We start from the raw sequence: 8,894 nt of genomic DNA, 5'->3' as shown, positions 1-8,894 counted from the left end.
CAAAATGAATTCTGTGGAAAAGTATAAATTTCAGCAGTTTCTGAAAATTGAAAAACGCGCTGCAAATAGAAAAACGCGCTGCAAATACAACCACAACACAACGGAAGTGAGTCACAACACAACAGAATTTTCCCGGGGGACCTTAAAAGATGCTGTACCAGCTAAGCTGCGTCTTCAGTAACGTCTCGGACTTCACTATGTGTACAAAGGACAATAAGTGGCAAACAAGGCGTTTTGTGAAGCAGAACTTTTAATAATATGCACACAACCGTGGTAATCACAGGTATTAAACATAACTTACTTTTCAGAAGCTTGTTTGCCACTTATTGTCCTTTGTACACAGCTGGTACAGCATCTTTTAAGGTCCCCCGGGAAAATTCCGTTGTGTTGTGACTCACTTCCGTTGTGTTGTGGTTGTATTTGCAGCGCGTTTTTCTATTTGCTGCGCCTGTGTTGTAATTTTGATGGATGTGTTTTGTGCTTTTGCAGCGCTTTTCAATTTGCACTGCGTTGGGCTTTCTCGGCCACCGTACATTTCCACAGAATTCATTTTGCATTAATTTATGCTCATCAGTAGACTTATTGTGACTTATTTTCAAGAGTGTGTGTATAAACAGTGTTTTTCAAGTAGACTACCTGTGCAATTTCAACATTTTCAGGAATTCCACTTGGAATTCTACCAAAAATAGCTATTTTTTCCATGGGCAATGCTATGCCTCTATTGGTAGCATTGTAAGCCTGTTGGAAGCATTGACAAACTGTGCAGTACTGGAGATGAATGGTGGCTGTCTATTTGACAAAAGTTTACTTTTATAACTGTTATCAGAGTTTGTATAATCCCCCCTCCACCAAGTGGAAGGCTCAGCCCCATCTATTCATTTTAGCTTCCATCCCTGATACCCCAATAGTAAGTGTTAATGTGCTGCTAAAACAACCCAGATTGTTGCCTCGGTGTATATAGATGTGTCATTTATTCTAGACAAGTCAGGTGTAAACAATCAGTAACTGGGGGAGCGGGAAGTCTGTTGTGAGTTCATGCTGGGATTTGGAGTCTTTGTGTAGCAGGCAGACTGACAGCTCAGGACTGACAAGTTGTTATTCTAAAGCTTTTTGTTTTTTGAGAAATCTTGATAAAAATAGGATTTTCTTATGCAAAATATTCATTTATAAAGAAGACCATGAAAAGTAGATGATGGACTTTCATTACTCTTACAGAAAATCTTTGCACCTGGCTTGCAGAATTGTTCTGCTCCTAAAGAGGGCAGCAGTGCTGTATTTTTTATTTTATTTTCCCCCTTTCCTCTTGGAATAAACACATTCAGTTCTTTAAAGTTCTATTTGCAGATTATTATGTTTATTATGACTTACTTGCAGATAAAATGACTTCAAATGAAATCTATAATTCGGGCAAGGCTGGGATAATTGTAGCGTAATTAAAAAAGCGTTTCATATTCGAGGAGATGTGTCTTACTCAAAGCGAGATCTTTTCATATCTAAACTATACTAAAACCATTAAAATTACACTCAAATATTTCATTAATGCTTTCTGCCTCGTTTTACCCTTTAGACAAAAATCCAGAATTTCTGGATCAAACCAATCAGTCCAACAACTGAGCAGAACAAAATGTCTGCAGGCGGATTTCTGACCTGACGTGACACTCGCTGTGTGCTGGAGAAGCAGAGAAAACACTCATTATGTAAACTTTTCTCAACCATCTTCACTTGAAGTGAGAGTTTTCCCTCAGGCCAGATGCTCGGTTTAGGCACATAAATCTTTAGTGATGGGGGTGGAACATTTGTCTTATGTAAAATCTGATAAAGCTGCAGTGTATGCAGGCTGTTGAGATCCAGGCCGATAGTCTCTAAACTGTCGAGATAAACAGTGTAAAACTGCACATACTGTAAAAACAGGCTTTATTATGAAATGCTTCATCATCATTAGAGCAAAACACTCTTTACAATAAAGTAGCTACAAAGGGTTAATTGATTCCATTGAAGTATTTCACTAAATATTTATTTTCAAGAAATAAACCGTTCATAATTGAGATATTTGGTAAAGGTTTAAAGAGCCTCTATTTGATGGAAAGGTTCTTAAAGAGTTTTAAGTTCAAGTTTAAATACACAGCTATAGAACAGAAATGGTTAATTTATGGATCAGAAAAAGTTTTTTGTTCCTTAGCACCACTATAACATCACAAATAACCCTGTGTTCATTTATTTATGAGTGAATAAAAACATCCATTATAACTGTACAATTATTGCTATGCGTCTATCAATTATGTTCCTTCAAAACTGCTGTTTTATCTACATTGCAAAATATATTATTTAAAAAAAAGGGCCAGGAAGAAAAGGATACATTGAATTAGCTAGATTATGGTCTACACAAGTGGTCTATAATGTTAGTTCTCAAAAATAAATAGCTGTTTTCATCATATTATTATTTTATATTAAATATTATGACTAGATTGAGTCTGAATTGTGCGGCACAGTGGCTTAGTGGTTAGCACGTTCGCCTCCCAGCACTGGGGTCTTGGGTTCAAGTCCCTATCTGGGTGGAGTTTCCATGTTCTCCCCCTGTCTGCGTGGGTTTCCTCCGGGGACTCCAGTTTCCACCCACAGTCCAAAAACATGGAGATCAGGTAAAATTGGATACTCTAAAATTGCCCAGAAAAATTAAATACTCTAAATTGATCTGGTAAATTGAATACTCTAAATTGATCTAGTGTGTATGTGTAAGGTGTGTGTTATGTATGTAAGCTTGTAAGTGTGTAAGTGTGTGTGTAAATGTGTGTATGACTGTGCCCAGATATGGATTGTCTCTCTGTCCAGGGTAAATGCTGTAGTGCTCAAGTGCTCAGTCCTCCAGCTGGACGGTCGTTTCTGGTTGAGAGTACGCTGTGCGCTATTGGCTGGTGTGTGGATGAGTGTTGATGTGTAATGCGCTTGTGTGTAAAAAACATGGAAATTGTAAAGCGTCCTTGGGTTTCTAGAAAGGCGCTATATAAGTTGAACTTCATTCATTCATTCATTCATTCAATTGGAATTCAGAATATTGGAAACATATGTCTATCATATGCCATAAACCATATGTCTGTCTTTGTTGCAGAACATAATATAAAGTATGTCAGCATGAAAGGGCATATTTTTAATGTGTGACAGCATCCTTGATCATTATTAACTCTGCTGTTTGTAACAAACCAAATCGTGTGAAAATCGGGTATAAATTGGTTGAGTTGTGATTATAATAGGTGTATTAAACACCTTCTTCAGTGTAAATAAGTGCACTGGGTGCCGGCTGCTATGCCAGGAGGCAGGCTATGTGGAGTCTATGTATATATATGTATGTCTATGCTCATGAACATGAACATGATGGCTTCTTGTGCACTTTTAAGGTCATTAATGCCTTGTTTTAAATGCCAGGGCTCTCCGGATTCTACCAAGGAGGTGTGGAGCTACTTTGAGCTGGATAATGGTATAAAAAGCAATTTATTGGGGCAAAATATGCCCCGATACGGCCGTTATAGAGAGTGCTGGGCAAAAAGCATAAAAATTACTGTATCTCAGAAAGCTGTAGGAGAGCGGAGGTGTGCTATTTAACAAAGTTAAGTACTTTTTACCATGTTTTACTACATCAAAAGTCCATTTTACACCAGAGTTCTCCTTTAAAATAATGTACTCATCTGAACCATGCAAACTAAAAACCTGAAATCATTTGATTGCATTGATGTTGACTCACACAGGGTTCACAGGAGGAGCTTTAAAAACTGCTTTGGTCCAGATTGCACTGAACTGATTAACTGATTGGTAAAGGAGAGCAATATCAACACAGAACTCACAGTTTTCCTGAGTGACCTGAATGGACATAGGCCAAGGAACAGAGAGCAAGATAGAGCACGAGTGAGAGAGAGAGAGAGAGAGATAGAGTGAAGGACAAAGCTGTGTCTGTGTGCAGGATCTGACCTGCCATGGTTTTCTCAGAACGTCTCTATCTGTCTTGGTCAGCTGACCCCATAGGTTAATTTCTCAATAGATAGACATGAGACAACACTGCGTCCAGTCCAGCTGACCTAGTTTTGCCTTCTCACACTCATACAAAGATGCCCAAGAAGTTTACACCACTATTAAAGTGTTTATATCAATGTATAGTGGTGTCCAATAGTCTGAGAACACTAGTGAAAATCAGTGCAAACAGTGGCTTGCAAAAGTATTCATATCCCTTGATCAAAAAGTTCAACTTTGGTCTCATCTGACCACAGCATCTTCTTTCACAGGTTTACTGTGTCCCTTACATAGTTTGTGGCAAACTGCAAACGACATTTCCTATGTTTTCCTTTAAGCAATGGTTTTGTTCTTGTCACTCTTCCATAAGGGCAAGATTTGTGATGATACAGCTCTGAAAAAATAAGAGACCACTTCAGTTTCTGAATCAGTTTATCTGATTTTGCTATGATTTTGAATATGTTTGAGTATGTTTCTCCCAAATTCCAAATAAAATTTTTCTCATTAAGAGCATTTACAGAAAATGAGAAATGGCTGAAATGACAAAGAAGATGCAGAGCTTTCAGATCTCAAATAATGCAAAACAACAGAAAACAAGTTCATAATCATAAGGTTTAAGAGTTCAGAAATCTATATTTGGTGGAATAACCCTGTTTTTTAATCACAGTTTTCATGCATCTTGGCATGTTCTCCTCCACCAGTCTTACACACTTCTTTTGGATAACTTTATGCCACTTGTGGTTCAAAATTTCAAGTAGTTCATCTTGATTTGATGGCTTGTGATTATCCATCTTCCTCTTTATATATTTCAGAGGTTTTCAATTTGGTAAAATCAAAGAAACTCATCATTTTTAAGTGGTCTTATTTTTTTTTTTTCCAGAGCTGTAGTTGTCCTGTGGACAGATTCTCCTACCTGAGCTGTGGATTTCTGCAGCTCCTCCAGAGTGACCATGGGCCTCTTGTCTGCTTCTCTGATAAGTGCTTTTTTTGCTCGATCTGTCAATTTTGGTAGACGGCCATGCCTCAGTAGGTTTGCATTTGTAGAATACTTTTTCTATTTATGATTTATGAATGATAGCTTGAACAGGGCTTCTTTAAAGGCTCAAAACTTGGGATATGTTCTTATAACCCTGCTTTAAACTTCTACACAACTTTATCTCCTGTCTACTGAAATTTTTTTTATTTTTTTTAGTCTTCATGATGCTGTTTTTTTTTACCAGTAATGTTCTCAAGCAGGTCAAATCAGGAGTCAAGAGGCTTTTATTGTCATTCCATCTGAGTACAGGTATACAGTGCAATGAAATTACGATACAATAGACAGTATAACTACAATATATTGTCTATTATAATAGACAATACACTACAATAAATATAATAAATACAGCAGACATGAGACAGTTTAAGTACCAATATGGTACAAACGAAACAAGTGTGGTGAAGATAAGGTGTAGAGATATGTAACATACTGTAACATATAGGTCATACATGATCACGACAAGTACTGAAGTAGAATAAACATATATTAGAGTAATGTTCTAATCCTTATTATGGCAAGAACTACTCAACTACATAAAAAAATAAATTATGAATTCAAGAAATGGTCGGTCAGTAATATCGAAAAATTTCAAGAACTTTTAAAGCATCCTCAAGTGCAGTCACAAGGGCCATCAAAAATGCTGTGATGAAACTGGCCCTCATCAGGACCACCCCAGGATATGTTCATCAGAGTTACCAGCTTGGGAAAAATGAATCTGTCCAAGGAATTTAAAGTGTCCCCAAACATTTAATTTAATGTATATTTTACACAAAACATTACGTAACATGATTACAAAGTTTCAGAGTCTGTTATTTAGCTGTGTGATATCACAACTTCCACCTGAGGGAAAGACAGAGATAATGAGATAATGGGATAATGCTGACCTTGAATGGGATGAGTATGTTTTTAAGAATAGCCTGGTGCTTTGGGTGAGGGATGTCACGTAACACAACACCTTGTTCCCGTCTGCAAGGTTCTTGTTTAACAAACAGGCAGGTTGCTGTCAGGCTCTTAGATTTATGCCTTTTTAAGTGCTGTCTAAAGTGATGCAGTGTGAAGGGAGGTGGCTTTAATGGATAAATAACCTCAGGCCCTGGAGACTGGCAATTATGCACACAAACAGAGAGTACAGGAACATTCTTTGCATTGATTCAGGACGAGTATTTAATTTAAAATGCTTTTTAACAGTATAAGAAACTTTAGATAGATAAGAAGATAACACCTTCTGTGAATCATGTATGTGCATGCATTTACATTTATATTGCATTATATTGCAAACCTAATACCTTATAATGATTGTCAGAGGCTTCTATAATAAATGCTGTAAAACATGTTTTAAGAGCAACACATACAACACATATAAATGTTATCAAAAACAAATACTGTATGTAAGCTGAGTTTATAAAGAGAGGTGTAATAATGCCTCGTAATAAATGTTCATAAGAACATCATACATATTCATTTAAGGCAATTGAACCCTGCCTTTATGAAGAGACTTGTACTCTTACATACTTACAAATATTTACATACCTGCACTTATTAGTTATTACCAAAGCTTACGATGATCATTATAAGGTACTATGTATGCCATATGATGCATTATACATGCATCCTCTGTTGACTAAGTCTATTGTCTGTATGTTTATCCTATTTCTAGTATTGTTCTAGTTTAAAACAGTATGTTTGTTTGTTTTATAGTGCACTATATTCCTAATTATGTTCAACTCTTTTCATCACGACAGTTCCACAACTTCTCCAAAAAATATCTTAAATTATGTAAAGACGTATATTAATAATTAAGTTATACATGCTTTACAAACTATTTATAAGCAGCTGACAATGGAGATTTTCATTAGACAGCGACAATATACAGTTAATCATTTAACTACTACACAAATTATTTAATCAGTAATGATAATTTGCTGTAGAATCACATAATTATTGACTCAGTTGATATTCTACTATTTGTCAAACAACATGTCACTATTGTCCTCTATTTTTACGAGTTTTAAGATCTTAAACACAGTTAAGAAATTGTTATAAACCCTTATTGATTATTGATTTATAATATATCATAATGTGTCTTTGTACAATCTAAGGAAAGGGACAGATGGCCATTATGACAATATGTTATTAATAGTAACAGAAACATGGTATTTTTATCTAGATGTGTAACCTAGATATACTATAAAGCTATAATGTGTTATATGTCATGTTTATAATGCTTTATGAATGCATTATAAAGTATTATGAGTATGTTTATAGAGTCTAATAGACATAACATTCATAGAAAGTGTAATAAACTTATAACACTATAAACTTATAACATGTATCTATCACTCTAGTAAAATCACAGTATCTATATTTTCCTTTAAGTAGAGTTTATTTCTGCTTTTTCCACCGGTGTTCAGGTTACAGGTGATATGATGAAACTCGCCTCTCTATTGCAACATGCTGTGCATTGTTTTTCTTGTTCACAGGAACTCCCTGCAATTTCAGCTGAACACCAACAGGGGGCAGTGTTCATTTAACAGCCTTTCAACCTTAGAGGTCAGTGTTACAGTGTTTGCACTATTTATGTTTACAATTACAGACTTTTACAGACTTCCCTAATTATATATATATATATATATATATATATATATATATATATATATATATATATATATATATATATATATATATATATATAGAACAAATAAAAAACATAAATGCTGTTGTTGGCATTACATAAAAATGCATCTTTAATATTTCAACTTTACAGGAATGTGAAATATTCTACTACAAGTCATTTAAAGGGGACATATTGTACAAAACTCAAAACTTTTTGCATGCTTTTGTTGTATTTCTACTTGGGTCTTGACTGCTACTATAAATATTTGAAACACAAGAAAAAAATCCACCCATACATTTTCTGTGAATCCACTGAACAAGCTTGGTTTCAGGAATCATATGCTCCCTTATTGTGACATCACAATAAACGGAAACATATATAGAACCAACCACCATGGCACTATTACTTACCCATCAACCCTCACAAGAGCCCCACTCAGTAGATCAGTTGAAGATCTGCAATTTCATTCTGCTGGTTTAAGAGGACCGGAGGGATCTGTACCTTCTGTCCATGGCAATCAGTTAGTAGATAAGGGAGATGCAAGTACCTTCAAATAATGAGTTTTGTACTTCTATAGCAGTTAAACATGAACTAGCTTTTTCTGTATTTTGTCCTTTTGCACAAGCTAACATTAACATGTGACAAATGCTTAGCGTATACATGGTGTGGCCAGCAACAGCTTATTTGCATAAAAAAAGTGACAGAGCCCTAAAACGGCTCATTCTTAAAGAGACTGAAACTGGCAAGAAAAGATCTGGTGAGATCTCTTTATGTGAGAGTGACTTTTCTGCAAAGAACTTAATGATCATGTTTAGCCCAAATATCTATTCTTGTAACTTGTGTAAAAAGAGGTACAGAATAATATGTTCTCCTTAAAAAGAGCATTTCTATTGGTCCAAATATTTAAACAGTATAAAGAAAAATTCCCAAATATAAAGGATTTGGTTGGTAATGAATAATGTCTGCAGAATATTATAAATAAATAAATAAATAAATAAAAATATGAGTACAAATATTGTTTTGCTTAACTACACTAAGCCTTTATTACAAACTGACCATTTTAATTTTTATTCAGAAAAATCTTAGTGTTCCCATTGTTTGACCTTCTTTTTATGTAACAGATACATTGATTTTAAATGCAAATATGTTTCAACTAAAAACAATATAAAAAATATCTTATATAACATGCTTTTCAAAACACTATGTGCAAATTCTGTCTGGCCAAAGAGTGACATAGAACTGATA

Source organism: Astyanax mexicanus, chromosome 10, assembly GCF_023375975.1.
Source record: "Astyanax mexicanus isolate ESR-SI-001 chromosome 10, AstMex3_surface, whole genome shotgun sequence".
NCBI classification, from domain to species: Eukaryota; Metazoa; Chordata; class Actinopteri; order Characiformes; family Acestrorhamphidae; genus Astyanax; species Astyanax mexicanus.
Note: the sequence above shows the minus strand (reverse complement) of the source record.